The sequence below is a fragment of the Bombina bombina genome, chromosome 5 (genome assembly GCF_027579735.1).
Source record: "Bombina bombina isolate aBomBom1 chromosome 5, aBomBom1.pri, whole genome shotgun sequence".
Lineage (NCBI taxonomy): Eukaryota > Metazoa > Chordata > Amphibia > Anura > Bombinatoridae > Bombina > Bombina bombina.
In genome coordinates, this window is record NC_069503.1 from 616,376,375 (window position 1) to 616,392,855 (window position 16,481).

The 16,481-nt window shown below is 41.8% G+C and overlaps 1 protein-coding gene across 1 annotated transcript in view; it reads right to left on the bottom strand.

The window, feature by feature from the left end:
- The window catches only part of LPCAT1 (lysophosphatidylcholine acyltransferase 1), a 451,016-nt gene that overhangs the window by 86,715 nt on the left and 347,820 nt on the right, over positions 1–16,481 (bottom strand). The gene's annotated exons all lie outside the window — the stretch shown is intronic.

The window sequence follows — 16,481 nt, forward strand, 5'->3', positions numbered from 1 at the left end:
TATATATATATATATATATATATATATATATATATATATATATATATGTATATGTAGAGTCTACAACTGCATTTATTACTTTTGGGATTTTAGAAACCGGCCACCAGGAGGAGGCAAAGACACCCCAGCCAAGGGCTTAAATACCTCCCCCACTTCCCTCATCCCCCAGTCATTCTGCCGAGGGAACCAGGAACAGTAGGAGAAATATCAGGGTGAAAAAGGTGCCAGAAGAAAAAAAAAATATGGCCGCCCCATAGGATACAACGCAGGTGGGGAGCTGTGGACTCTTCCCGTCAGAAGAGAAGAAAATTATCAGGTAAACATAATTTAAGTTTTTCTTCTTAAACAGGAAGAGTCCACAGCTGCATTTATTATATTTTTGAAAACAATACCCAAGCTAGAGAGGACACTGAATGCAAAACGGCCGGGTACAAAAGGCGGCCCCTTCTGAGGGCACCACAGCCTAAAACCCAAAACTCCAGACAGAAAAAAAACTGCTTCACAAAAGGACCTTCAGAACCCAAAGGGACTAGGACCAAGAAAGGGAACTCCAAAGGAGTGAACCAGGATGAAACAGGGCACCTATGAAAGGACCCTTCCGACCTAGCAAAGCAAGTGAGGACTTGCAAAGCCCCCTCTACCTAAAACAAAGGAGCAAGAAATGTCCTGAGAACCTAAAAGGAGGAAAGAAAAATCCCTCCCTTACCCAGAGCGCACACTCACACTCAGAATAGAGCAACCGAAAAACAAACCATCCCCAGGAGCCGCTGAAAAAAAAAACCAACATGAGATATCTGAATATGCTCCTCCAAGCCATAGGCGTCCTGCTACAAATAAGGACTTAACAACCACAGGTCTCCACCCTAGCTATGAAACGCACATGACCTTCTTCTTCAGAAGAACTTCAAATCAGTGCAGGACAGGACCTTCCCAAAAGGGACAGGAAAGGAAGGAATCAAACCCAGAACCAGGTAGAGAAAACTACCTGCCGAGGAGGGACCCACCGCGAAGCTTCTCACTCAAAGAAGGTTCACTATAACTATGATATGCGGCTAAGAGCAACAGATCAAACAGATCCCTGACTCTCGCTCCAGTAACGGACTCAGCACCAAAGTGCCCGAAAGACTTAGGGATTCAAAGTACCCCGAATCATAAAGATCTGCAGGAAAGAATAATCCATCCCTTCACACTGACATCCTGCACACCAGGCAGGGGGGGCAACCCTACCGACCGAGGCAGAAAAACACCTCCAAGCACCAGGTGGATACAGTGGGATGTCAAATTCACCCCCAAAGGGAGGAAAGGAGAAACCAAAACCAACAATATGCTAGTACACAATCAAGGTGCTAATGGCTGCAGCTGGTTTCAAATTGTAAACATTCTGCTCGCTAGACAGCTAAGTTAACCATCAGACTAGAACAGCGGGGCTGAAGCGTAAAGCTGCTCAAAGAGGTCAAATACCGAACAAAAACCATCCGGTCACTAAGGCCGGCCCAGAAGAAATCTAGCTTCCCCTGCAAGGGAGAGATCACTCCCGTAGGAACAGAAGACGTCCTGGATCAGGAAACTGGGCCGTCCAGAACCAGACCTAAGGGATCTGGATACAGACCCCCAAAAATCCAGTCAAAGACAGGACAAACAGACCCGACACCCGAAAACTCGGAGCCGGCTCAACTACTTAAAAACCCCTGAGGAACCCTAGGTTACCCCATCCAGAGTAGACTTGCACCATAGGTGAAGCAATAACTGTCATATCCAAGACAACTTGGACACTGAACACACACGAAAACGTCCCATACTCAGAGAGCTTAGGACACCCTCAGCGGGATACAACTCCCCACAGAAGGGTCATAGGTAGTAGTGAAGCCACAAAGCCACTCTGGAAGGCCCTAAGGGCAACTTCCACTAAGTCCAAAGACTAAGAACGTACAAGAAAAAACAGAAAACTCTGCTTAGGAATGCTAGCTGTCACCAGAATCACAAAACAGATAACAGGAGCTTTACCTGGGTACAACCAACAACCTCTTGCTTCATGAGCGGGGGAGCCAACCACTACACCACCGCTCCAATAGAAACTTGATTGATAAGCTAACAAAAGTCTCCAAGATCCTCAGGATCCATGCAAATTTGGTCGCCTGCAAATCATGATTTAGGCGAGGATATGTGTCACCCATCAGTGAAGGGGCACTCGCTGTAATGAACACCTAAACACAGCTGGATACGAACTCTTGACCCTCAGCTTTAAAGGCAGCCAGGTGTACCACTAAGTCAATGAGGGGCACCATCTCTGACACCCCAACAGCTTGAGGATGGAAGAAGGAACATGAATCCTAACCCCTAGTGGGAGACATCCAAAATGCCTAAGCAGGGGCGACACAGTAAAGGTGGGAGACAACCATCTGAAAATACCCCAAAGAATGGGAGCAGACGAGATCCCGGAAGCAGAGTAGCCAAAGGCTTTAACTTCCAGCAACAGATGACCTGATGCCAACCAAGGAAAAAGGACAAAAGGCCCCTCACCTAAACCCGAAGGAAGCGGTACCGTCATCAAGGAAAAACAAATTCCAAAAGGGGAACCTCAAAATAGAAAATGAGGACAATCGCCCTGAGAGATCCCTAGTAGGATCTGCATGCCCACAAGGAACAGGACAGTTACGACTGACCCTGATGCCCCAAAAGGCAGATCGAGAACCAGCCTGACGTCAGTGAACGAAGGCTTCGCTTCCTCTACCATGATCTTTTATATTTTTATTATTTTATTTTAACCCTGCCTGGGCAGAGCCTCAAATAATTATTGGGAGGTTCACCTCACGAAAACTCTTAGCAAAAAGCAAAGCATTATTCGAGCTGAAGAGACCCCAAAATAATAAACTCCTCATCAGAGTAACACCACCCAGCCAGGTCAGCCAGTTACACCAACACCACGTGGATGATATAGACCATAAGGAACAGAGATAGCGCCCTATCAGGACCAGCCTGCTACATGGGGCACTCCAACTGACCCAGGCCACAGAAAATTCGAGACCCCGATAGGAATCGACAAAAAGGATATAAGACATAACAATGTACAAACACCTTAACATGCAACTTCCACGGAAGCGCTCAAGTGACCACAAAATCGCTAGTATCAGCTACCAGAGAAGAAATATTTCCCAAGGAAAAAATCATAAGACATGAGCTTCTTAAGTACAAAATGAAATACATCCTACCGGATCAAAGAAAAAGAGGGCAGCACCCACAGGTGAACGCCCAAGAAGAATGGGTACACCAACAGGACCAGCCAATCAGAGACCTATTCTCCCAAAGCTCAGAACTGGAATAAGATACCCAAAAAAAAAAAGGAAAAATTGGAGACAGGGAGATTACTTCATCACCACACGTCTAACCCAGCTTGCCGTCTGGAACAGAAGACCGAGGATCCCTCACCCTATTAGCACTAGGATCCTCCAGCACCGCCAAAACATGCCGTAGTAGGACACAAAGGCACGCCAGTCTGTAAAGAAAAGAAAGACTTACCATCGCTGGGGCAACTGACGACCCCAACCCTGAGGGTTGGGCCCCTGAAGCTTCAGAGGAAATCGCTTCCCCAGATGGCTGATCTGACCCAGAGGATCCCACACCTGACGATCCCCTGTTAGCATAAAACAGACAGTATCTCAGGAACACCTCCTCTGGAAGATGCACCAACGCAATAGATATGGCCATGCAGAACCGTGCCGTAACCTCTGGAGGAAACAAGCCGCCTTCCGGAGAAGGGGTAACAGCATTAGGGACACCTGCTTGCGTAGCCAAAGAAAGTTCTAGGGGACGCGCGCGCGCGCGCGCACGGATATGGGATCCCCAGGGACGGATGGCTCGGCAGACTAAGTTTCCTTTCACAGGAGAAGAGAGCACTCTAGAGCGGCATTCGGAACATAACTGATGAGCATTGATTACCCGTGCCATTTCATACTCGTCACAAGAAGTAGAATCTGAATCGCAGACATCTGTCTCTAAAAAATCAGAATCCTCCATAACTTGGTATATAGAAATTATGGATAGACAAAAATAAAAATTGCACATTACACCCCCACCTCCTGAGACCCAGACAGCTAGCGGACCGAACTTTTCCCTCTGTCGCCACGCGGTCAGGAATACGGAAATGGAACACAAAAGCGTGCCACGCCTCGTCACAAGGTGCATCATGCAGGCCATAGAAAAATGCGCCAAAGCCTACAAGGGCTGCACAGCCTGACAAGAAAAGGCTGTTATGTTCCGAACTAGCCACAAGCCCAAGTAACGCTACACATTAGCAGACAGAATCACAAACATGATTAAAATCCCCCCTGTTCAATAATCCCCTCAGGAGATATTAACCCTTGAATCCTTACAAAGATAAAAAGGAGTCCCACTGAGACCCTGACTTCTTCGTTTACATTACTTATCACATCATCAAAATGAAACAATCTTACCGGAATCAACGCCATGGAACAGGAACATGGCCCTTCAAGTGTGACAGATAGTAGCCTCGCTTCTGACATGAACTTGAGAGAAGAAAGCAGGCAGCCAAACTCGTCAATGCTGATTGCTAAGGAGCCGTTAATATGAGTCGGGATAGTTTCACAGAAAGACTCTCCCTGCATCTCTGGACTCTAACTTTTATCCATGCTCTCACTGAGAAGCTGACAGGATTACTTAAAACTCCAGTCCCATTTCGAAGAGTACTACCCTCCATAAGAGACTATCTAAAATCTTCCGACGCTTCTCTGCCAACCTCCTGCAATGAAAGGCAAAGAATGACTGGGTGATGAGGGAAATGGGGGAGGTATTTAAGCCCTTGGCTGGGGTGTCTTCACCTCCTCCTGGTGGCCAGGTTCTGAATTCCCAAAAATAATGAATGCAGCTGTGGACTCTTCCCGTTTAAGAAGAAAAAAAATATATATGGGTATTTTTTTTTTTTGAAAATACTTTTTTTATTGAAGTTGAAACAAATATTGACAAACAAAATTCGCCATTAAGTCACAGTTACATTGGAGTGAGCAGTACATTATCCATGACTATAAATAGAGATTATCAACAAATAGAGAGAGAGTAACATATCAGATTTTAAAATGGAGATAGAAGAGAGATTAGGCGAGATATGATAGAACTTCATTTTATATTGTATTATTGACAGATGATCTCCACATTGCAGTAGGAAAAATACCCTTTAAATTATCTGGGTCTAAGGTATCAACTTGTGGAGATTTAGCATATGTGTCGACCACTTTTGGGCCGAGGTATATAAGGGGGAAGGGGAAGACAGCGGGCAAGAGCCGCTTAAGTATAAGGGGAAGATGGAGGGGCGGAGCTTTCCATCTGGGGAGGTGGAGCCTATAATATAGCTGAGGATGAGATGGTTCCCTCGCTTGTTAGGTATCTTCTGAGGATGGTGCTAGGGTTATGAGGTTGTTATTCTGGAGAAGTCAGTAGGACTTGTGTCTATCTACTTAAAGTAAATACTATAATGTAATAGGGATATTAGGAGAATAGTATACAGTATAGTTATGCAGTCTAGAGGGACAATGGAGGTAGGATGCCGCCAATATAAATATAATTGTGTTTAACGTATTAGTTGGCTGAGTTTAAATATAGTTACAGATATGGACATGAAGATCGGGGATGGCTATAGAGTTCAAGGGGGGAGGTTGACAGTGGTGACTATGGGATACTCGATGTATATCTTTGATTGTTACAGGTGGAGGGTAAGGTGATGTGGGGACAGAAATATTCTGATAGGAAAGCAAGCTAGAGGGCATGTGTAGGCAAAATTTATGACACTGTTAGCTATGCATATGTTTAACAAGGACTATTAGTGGGGAGCTTAATAGCATGTAGTATTCAGTATGACATCTAGAACACTTTTTGACTATAGGAAACAGGAGTCGGGATCTATCTAGATGGGGAGTCTCGCTTATTAGTATATGTATATATGATCAGTAAATGTAAGTTAAGTCAGCAGTGGCATAGATATATCTACCCCAGATTACCGGTAATGAGGAATATGAGATTTCCCTGTCATGGTACGGGCGTTCTGCTGTATGTAAGCATGAGTCCTTACAAACTCCAGATCTTAGTTCAATCAGGGGGCAGCTAATATCTTAGAGAGAGTGTTGCGTTCAACTATCGTTGTCCAGGATACTAACTTTTGCATATTCACCATTTTGCTACAGCGCTTGCTATCATGAAGCATAAAAAAAGGTCTAACAAGGGGCTCTAGGGGAAGGATAAGGTGTACCTATAGTACAACTGGTTTATAGTGAGTCTATCTACTTCGGTATGGGGGATAACAAGAACACCTCTGTAAACATTTAAAGTGGGAGCAATAAGTAGGTTATTCAAAAGGACAGCCAAAAGTTATGTTACATTTTTACCCTCATATATATATATAAACGAAGAATGCCATTAAGGGTATCTAACAAACTGTTGTCAAACTATTGGCATATATAATTGTTAAATAAGTAGCAGATGAGCTTAGATGAAAAATGTAAGACCTATATCAGAATATAAACATATCAAACATTAACTTAATTTTAGCACACATAAACAGCCCTAAATAACGTCAGAGATCCCAGTAAGACCCTAAGCTAAAACAAGATCTGAGTCTGAGGGGCAAATTATAAGTAATATTGTTGTCTAACCTGAGTTATGAGTAAATAAAATGCAAAGTATAGAGCCCATTTGTAGCATAGACATGTCAAAGTATTGAGCTGCTATGTAAGCAACTGTCATAAAGATACTTCATACAAAGAAAAACATATGTAATCTATAGAAAAGGAGTGGTCCAATGTAAAGAAGGTTCCTGTCAAAAGAAGCAAATCTAACATATATCCAGCTGCTTATAGTAGTCACAGAGGAAAAAGTAACTGATAGTGTGAACCGTAAACAAACCGCAATAATAATAGGTATAAAGCATTGCATGCATATAATAGGATTGAATTGTAGGTGTCCCTCTAAGGAACTCTGATGGGAAGTTGCATAGATATTAGGCATCTACAGAAAAAAAATCATAGTACCCCATGATTCAATATTAGTATAAATCAGCAGACATGTTAACAAACTATATTCTAAGTATAAGAAACATCTGAATGAGAGACTAACATAACTAATGCCTAAGGTTAGGACTAACTATAATAGGGTATATAGTGTCTGGGTTGCCTAGCCCACTCCCGTGACCAGTAGTCCCAGAGATGCAGTAATTAACATGGGCAAGGCTTTCAGGGCATGGAACGAAGGTACCAATAAAGAAGGAGCAGGAGTGTTGCAGAGTGGGCCCAGCGAGTCCAGCATGGCAGAGAGTCCAAGGCAAGTGTACTCTGACCTCCTCATTCGGCTCTGAAAAATCTCCTTGTCACCTACTCCACAGAGAAAGAACGTGTGAGTGTCTCCAATACTGTTTGAGGTAAGTCTGATTCTCTCCAGCTCTGCCCCGACCGGCCGCCTCGGGGCAAGAGCAGAGCAAACAGTTGCGCATTGGAGATAAATGTCCGGGCTGCTCTCTGGGCGCAGTGTGATCTGGGGAACTATCATGTTAGCCTGCTCCAGCGGAGTAGATAAAACGCTGTCGGTCTTAGCTGCTGTCAAGCTATGGGGGTCAAGATGTTGCAGAGCAGTGTCTTCCGCTGGTGGGCGAGTAGCGGTATCATGAACCTCCTCTGAAGTATCCGACAGGTCCCCCCGGTCGAGAGAGAGGCACCGGATGAGCGAGGTAAACTGAGAATCCATGCGGAGCTCCAGGGCAGCGAGTGCTCTTTCAATTTGGTACTTCATTCACTCCGCCGGTTAGAGGATCTATATTACCCCCCAGAGGTGGATGTCAGGAGGGGATCTAGGGTCTGGGTGCAAGTAGATTGCAACGTTTAACTGTTCCAATAGTGGTATCTTCAGCTTGTATTGGGGCTTAATCGTGTCCCTCTTACCCAGTATGCTAAACCCTGAACTTTGTGCAATAAACGATCTCCAGATCTGCTTCTGCGGTATAGGGCTTCCACGTGGTAGAGAAGATGGCCGCTCCTAGATGTTCTGTGCATCAGTCGGCCTGTAAAACAGCTACCGTCTCCTTTATGTAACTGTTATTCAGTGTCCCAATGAATCCTAACCTTCTCTTAGGACCCAGGGATGTCTGTAATGTGGATTGAAGCTGGGCTGAACGGCCAAATAAATAAAATTATAAGCTGTTTCCACAGAGCTGTAGTGAAGTGCGACCGTTCAGGTCCCAGGCTAGCTCCGCGATATATGGGTATTTTTAAACTTTAAATAAAAAAAATAAAAAAAAGAGAGATAAGTGAAATTTTAATTAATGGGGCAGGGAGAGGATGTAGTCCTATTCTTTAATCTCTACACAAATGGTTATTTATAAAATGATTCACCTTATTCAAAGGATTGTTGGTGCAGACCCTCAAATTAACTTTTTAAACTTTTTAAAAAAGAGAGATAAATGAAAGGGGTATGATGAGGCCCCGCTTGATGATTTCAAAGGGGTGAAACGTACATGGCGTTGGCTTGCTGGACCTAATATGCTATTTTAATGGCACTTTAATACATAGCATCATCCTGATTGGGAGCCGAGGAAGGTAGCCCCTACAAGCTAAGAATGAAATTGGGCTTTAATTTGCTGTTAAACTCCCCCCGGATTGCATTACACACCTGCTTGAAAACACTACACCTTTTTGCAGTGAGCAGAGGGCGGTGACGTCAGACCCAAGAGCACTCTGGGAAAACCTGTATGTGTGAGGAGCAGGGAGACTGTTCTCCATGAGAGCGGTGCATCTTGGAGATCTATACTTCTTATGATTCAAATAACTGCCTTTGATTTCCATGGATCCGGTAAGAGGAGGTGGATAGCGGGTGCAGTTTGACCTAAAGAGCGGTTTTGTACCGCGGCCGCTGATGGCACTTTGTAGGACTTCAAGCAAGATCTGTAAATAGCCCTTTTGAAGCAAAATGCTAGCTTGGGTTAAACGGCTCTGATTGATGATAGAGCATTTAAGGGAGCTGTGAAGTTGGCTCAATACAGTTTGAATATAACAGCTTTGTTTTGCAAAAACTACAGGATGGACAATCCCAATGGTTTTTGTATTTAGTTCTTTGTTTGGATGATGAACTAACCTTGGATGGAGAATTTGAGGTTAACCATCCAATATGAGCAATGGACGATATGTGCCTATTCAAATATGCTATAAGGTCTTAAAGGGACATATTAACCCTTTGAGTGCTAAGCTGAATTCTATATTTTTCTGTTTTTTACTATTTCAAAAAAACTTTTTTTAAACTTTTTTATTTTTACCGATTTCCAATGGTAGGTCTTGGGGGTCTGTAGCTACTTAGATCCCTGAGATACAGGTTTCTAAACAGCATGCCCCCTTTCCCTATACTTTGTATGGACAATTTTAAATAAAGTTGCGCGGTGACGTCATCACGTCATTGCGCGTGACGTCACCGCGCGTAATGGGAAGCCCCGGCGATGCCTGTCACTATGCAGGCCCGATCGCCGGTGTAGGAGCTGGTGGGGGCCCCCAGATTGGAAAAAAGTAGTTGAGTGCTAATGACCGCTCTGAGCCGTCATTAGCACTCAAGGGGTTAAAGGGACACTGAGCCCACATTTTTTCTTTCGTGTTTCAGATAGAGCATGTAATTTTAAGCAACTTTCTAATTTACTCCTATTATCAGTTTGTCTTCGTTCTCTTGCTATCTTTATTTGAAAAAATAGGCATCTAAGCTAAGGAGCCAGACAATTTTTGGTTCAGTACTCTGGACAGCACTTGTTTATTGGTGGGTGAATTTATCCACCAATCAACAAGAACAACCCAGGTTGTTCACCAAAAATGAGCCGGCACCTAAACTAACATTCTTGCTTTTCAAATAAAAATACCAAGAGAATGAAGAAAATCTGATAATAGCAGAAAATTAGAAAGTTTCTTAAAATTGCATGCTCTATCTGAATCACAAAAGAAAAAATGTGGGTTCAGTGTCCCTTCAAGTGTTGCATTTATATGTAATGTGTTGAAGTAAACGGTTTAATAAGCACTTTTAATAAAGTAAGTTATTACTTACCACTTGCTGCCTGTTTTTTAATCACCTTTACCCTTCAAATCTGATATTTTGGACCACCGAGGGTTCCTGATTTGCTGGAGTTCTAAGTCTACTGGGTGACCATATTGATCCCAGTTTGCCTCTGCAGCACCAAGGGATGTGCTCCACCAAATGTGAGTGAATACAATACACTTATACCATACATTGTGTACCTACAGTACTAGGCACCCTATTGTGCTTTACATTACCCTCTACAGGTCATCACACCTTGACCAGAGGCCAGTCTTCTGGGTGACTGTCATCTGATCCCAGATTGCTCCTTCCACACCATTAGGCATGTTTTATTACATGTGAGTGAAAACATCACTTCTGTTACACCGATTACCCTACTATATTGGGCCATGTGGCGCTTCTGTTCTTCTCTTTCCATTACAGATTACAGACCTTGGATCATGGCCTTGATCCTTTACAGATAGCTGCCTCTTCGGATTTGATCACACATCCATATTGATACCATTCAAAAGCCACCAATGGACTTTTTTGTACTCTGATAGCCATCATTTGTTAGTAGTATATATTAATTACCTAGCCCATCCCTTAATATACTATTGCACACATATTTAAGATATCTATATCATTATTGGTTGTTTCTATTTCTATTTTTATTCTCATTTACACTGTGTATATTTCTCAACATTGGTTCTAATTTATTTTTTTGTATCACAATTGAAACTACAATTGTATTTATCATTCTACATTTTCAAGGGCGCCCCCTATCTTTTTTTTGTACTATTACAAGTGGAATCCTTCTGATATCTACTTTATAGGCCTCTAGGGGTAGCAGACCTATATTAGCTTAATATGTTGTCAGCTATAGAGAGATCCAATAGGAGAAAAATAAATACCAATATTGACACCTTAGAAACAAATGAGAATGGCCCTGATCCATCTATGCCATCATTATTTAACAAATTGGAAAATCTACTAAAGGTGGAACATAGACATTGGTGGGACTCAGATACCCTCCAAAATATAAATCTAAAAAACTAATTCCCAGAGGGCTCAGAATATTTAATAATTGTTATTTCAAAAATAGCCCCGAAGTCCTCAAGGAGTGGGAAGATGCTTTGTCCGGGATTGCATACACTCTTATGGACATCCTAATAATGCATCGCCAAAAACTTTATAATGAAATAGGGACAGATGGTTCAAATTTCACGTAGGGATTCACTTGTGTCTGGGAGATGCATCTATATGGATATAAAAAAAACTTATGGTTTAATGCAAAAAGAGTGCTGATGTCCCTTACTTTTTGGAAAGAGGTTTATTCATACCCCTTTCACTAATCTCTTTTTTAAAAAAATTTAAAAAGCTAATTTGAGAGTCTGCACCAACAATCGTTTGAATAAGGTGAATATACAGTGGATATAAAAAGTCTACACACCCCTGTTAAAATGTCAGGTTTCTGTGATGTAAAAAAAATGAGACAAAGATAAATCATTTCAGAACTTTTTCCACCTTTAATGTGACCTATAAACTGTACAACTCAAATTGAAAAACAAACTGAAATCTTTTAGATAAAGGGAAATAAAAATAAAAAACTCAGTCTTTTTGGGTATGAGGTTTTCAGCATGGCACATCTTGACTTGGCAAGATTTGCCCACTCTTCTTTGCAAAAACACTCTAAATCTGTCAGAATGCGTGGGCATCTCCTGTGCACAGCCCTCTTCACATCACCCCACAGATTTTGAATTGGATTCAGGTCTGGGCTCTGCCTGGGCCATCCCAAAACTTTCATCTTCTTCTGGTGAAGCCATTCCTTTGTTGATTTGGATGTATGCTTTGGGTCGTTGTCATGCTGAAAGATTTAGTTCCTCTTCATGTTCAGCTTTCTAGCAGAAGCCTGAAGGTTTTGTGCCAATATTGTCTGGTATTTGGAACTGTTCATTATTCTCTCTACCTTGACTAAGGCCCCAGTTCCAGCTGAAGAAAAACAGCCCCAAAGCATGATACTGCCAAAACCATGCTTCACTGTGGGTATGGTGTTCTTTTGGTGATATGCAGTGTTGTTTTTGTGCCAAACATATCAACTTTGGTTTCATCAGACCAGAACACCTTTTCCCACATGCTTTTGGGAGACTTCAGATGAGTGTTTGCTAAATTTAGCTGGGCTTGGATGTTTTTTTTTTTTTTTTTGTAAGAAAAGGCTTCCGTCTACCCCATAGCCCAGACATATGAAGAATACGTGCGATTGTTGTCACATGTACCACACAGCCAGTACTTGCCAGATATTCCTGCAGCTCCTTTAATGTTGCTGTAGGCCTCTTGGCAGCCTCCCAGACCAGTTTTCTTCTCATCTTTTCATCAATTTTGGAGGGACATCCAGTTCTTGGTAATGTCACTGTTGCACCATATTTTCTTCACTTGATGATGACTGTCTTCACTGTGTTCCATGGTATATCTAATGCCTTGGAAATTCTATTGTACCCTTCTTCTGACTGATACCTTTTAACAATGAGATCCCTCTGAGGCTTTAGACGCTCTCTGCGGACCATGGCTTTTGCTGTAAGATGCGACTAACAAAATGTCAGGAAAGACCTACTAGAACAGCTGAACTTTATTTGGGGTTAATCAGAGGCACTTTAAATGATGACAGGTGTGTACTGACTCCTATTTAACATAATTTTGAATGTGATTGCTTTATTCTGAACACGGCTACATCCCCAGTTATAAAAGGGTGTTCACACTTATGCAACCATATTATTTTAGTTTTTTATTTCCCTTTACCTAAAAGATTTCACTTTGTTTTTCAATTGAGTTGTACAGTTTATAGGTCACATTAAAGGTGGAAAAAGTTGTGAAATGATTTATCTTTGCCTGATTTTTTTACATCACAGAAACCTGACATTTTAACAGGGGTGTGAAGACTTTATATCCACTGTATATCTATTACAAGTAGAAACCTCAATCTTATCAGGTAAGGCAACTGCAAAGGATCAAGCTGTGGAGCTCTAGGCAAAGCGTACACTTAGTACAATCTCGTTTGCCATATCCTGCTCTCCTGTTTGGAGTAGCCGCTTTTCTGGAAAAATGTTATTGTCAACAGTAACTCCGCTACCCCCTGGAGATTACCCAGGACTGACTGTCTTACTTACATTTCTATGTGACGAGCTGAATTGTTACCTCATGTGTTTAATCTTTCTTTTAATACCATATATATTAAACAGTGTTGCGCTATTATTTTGTGTATGTTCCGTTTCTTACATACACCTTATGGGCATTTAACCCCTGACCGACTGAGGTTGGACCCACACAAGATCTGAGGCTGACAGTGTATCCACCGGCCCGCTCTCCATTATACAGATCTGATGAGAACAGGGATTCACCTAGAGCTCCACAGCTTGATCCTTTGCAGTTGCCTTACCTCATATGATTGCGGTTTCTTCTTGTAAGTAGATCCCCTATAGGGGCTTCGTATTCCACACCTCTGCACTTTCGTAATTGGATCATCTCCACGCTTTCTATCACCGGTGTTTGGTGTAACTTATTGAATTACCATCATATGGACTTTTATGTTTATATGTGGTCACTGTATTGGACTTGAAATGACCTATTACAGATTTATGTTTATTTTTACTGCTGCATTTTTTTCATTGCATTTTCTACTTTGTATTCATTTATATGTGGTCTGTTGTTACTGTGTATACTGTTGATATACGCAATTCTCCTTACTCATATGTTCTGGGTGGCAACTATTCGAAGCGCTAAGCTTATAGCCAGTTTTTCTCCCCTTACATAACCGTCATAGAATATCTGGGAAAAGGATATTCAACTTTCACCCTTTCGTGTCAGGGCTAAAGTGCCTACATCGGAACAACTGTTCTGATGTAGACAAATTTAAACCACGCGATCGTGCATACGATCGCAAGATTTCAATTATTGGATCGTGTCTGGAGGGCGTCCCTACAACCCTAGGAATGCCCCCAAGATAGCGATCAAGTCCTGACAGCACAGAAGGTTTCAGGACAGCCGTTCGCTATGACGTTCTATTCCGTCATAACGGCTTTAAAAGGTTAATGGCATATAACTTTATAGCAGAATGTTTTGATCCCCATCTTACCATTCCAGACATATTTGAGACTTTCCAGTAACGTATGTTTTCCAATATCACATTGTTGTATTACTATATAGCAATATATTGTATGTGTTTTTGCACTCCTAAAATCAAAAGCTTATATCCCCACCTGTTGGAGATATCTTCTACTTTTCACACAATATATATATATATATACATATCATGTTTGCTAGTGTTATTACATTATCACAACTCACATGAAGAAAGAAGGGAGACCAGGACCAGATAGCCAGTGCAAGACAGGATTTATTCCTTCAAGTAGGAGACCTCATATGTGTGCAGCTCCTGCTATCTATCACAACTCACTCAGGCTAGGGATTACCAAAGCTCTCAATTTAATTTCAGGACTTCAGCAATACATATCATCCTACCATGTTATTACATATAAAGTACGGGATGCACATAATAATACTGTGCTGGAGTAATGTTTAAACTTATTGCTGCAAACTTAGGCCTAGATTTAGAGTTGGGCGGTAGCCGTCAAAACCAGCGTTAGAGGCTCCTAACGCTGGTTTTGGGCTACCGCCGGTATTTAGAGTCAGTCATTAAAGGGTCTAACGCTCACTTTCCAGCCACGACTTTTCCATACCGCAGATCCCCTTACGTCATTTGGGTATCCTATCTTTTCAATGGGATCTTTCTAACGCCGGTATTTAGAGTCGTGGCTGAAGTGAGCGTTAGAAATCTAACGACAAAACTCCAGCCGCAGAAAAAAGTCAATAGTTAAGAGCTTTCTGGGCTAACGCCGGTTCATAAAGCTCTTAACTACTGTGCTCTAAAGTACACTAACACCCATAAACTACCTATGTACCCCTAAACCGAGGTCCCCCCACATCGCCGCCACTCGATTAAATTTTTTTAACCCCTAATCTGCCGACCGCCACCTACGTTATACTTATGTACCTCTAATCTGCTGCCTCTAACACCGCCGACCCCTATATATTTATTAATCCCTAACCTGCCCCCCACAACGTCGCCGCCAGCTACCTACAATAATTAACCCCTAATCTGCCGACCGCAAAGCGCCGCCACCTACATTATCCTTATGTACCCCTAATCTGCTGCCCCCAACACCACCGACCCCTATATTATATTTATTAACCCCTAATCTGCCCCCCTCAACTTCGCCTCCACCTGCCTACACTTATTAACCCCTAATCTGCCGAGCGGACCGCACCGCTACTATAATAAAGTTATTAACCCCTAATCCGCCTGACTCCCGTCTCAATAACCCTATAATAAATAGTATTAACCCCTAATTTGCCCTCCCTAGCATCGCCGACACCTAACTTCAATTATTAACCCCTAATCTGCCGACCGAATCTCGCCACTACTGTAATAAATGGATTAACCCCTAAAGCTAAGTCTAACCCTAACACTAACACCCCCCTAAATTAAATATAATTTAAATCTAACGAAATTAATTAACTCTTATTAAATAAATTATTCCTATTTAAAGCTAAATACTTACCTGTAAAATAAACCCTAATATAGCTACAATATAAATTATAATTATATTATAGCTATTTTAGGATTTATATTTATTTTACAGGTAACTTTGTATTTATTTTAACCAGGTACAATAGCTATTAAATAGTTAAGAACTATTTAATAGCTAAAATAGTTAAAATAATTACAAAATTACCTGTAAAATAAATCCTAACCTAAGTTACAATTAAACCTAACACTACACTATCAATACATTAATTAAATACAATACCTACAAATAACTACAATTAAATAAACTAACTAAAGTACAAAAAATAAAAAAGAACTAAGTTACAAAAAATAATAAAATATTTACAAACATTAGAAAAATATTACAACAATTTTAAACTAATTACACCTACTCTAAGCCCCCTAATAAAATAACAAAGACCCCCAAAATAAAAAAATGCCCTACCCTATTCTAAATTAAAAAAGTTCAAAGCTCTTTTACCTTACCAGCCCTTAAAAGGACCTTTTGTGGGGCATGCCCCAAAGAATTCAGCTCTTTTGCCTGTAAAAAAAAACACATTCAATACCCCCCCCCCCAACATTACAACCCACCACCCACATACCCCTAATCTAACCCAAACCCCCCTTAAATAAACCTAACACTAAGCCCCTGAAGATCTTCCTACCTTATCTTCACCATACCAGGTTCACCGATCGGTCCTGGCTCCAAAATCTTCATCCAACCCAAGCGGGGGCTGGCGATCCATAATCCTGCGGCTGAAGAGGTCCAGAAGAGGCTCCAAAGTCTTCATCCTATCCGGGAAGAAGAGGCGATCCAGACCGGCAACCATCTTGATCC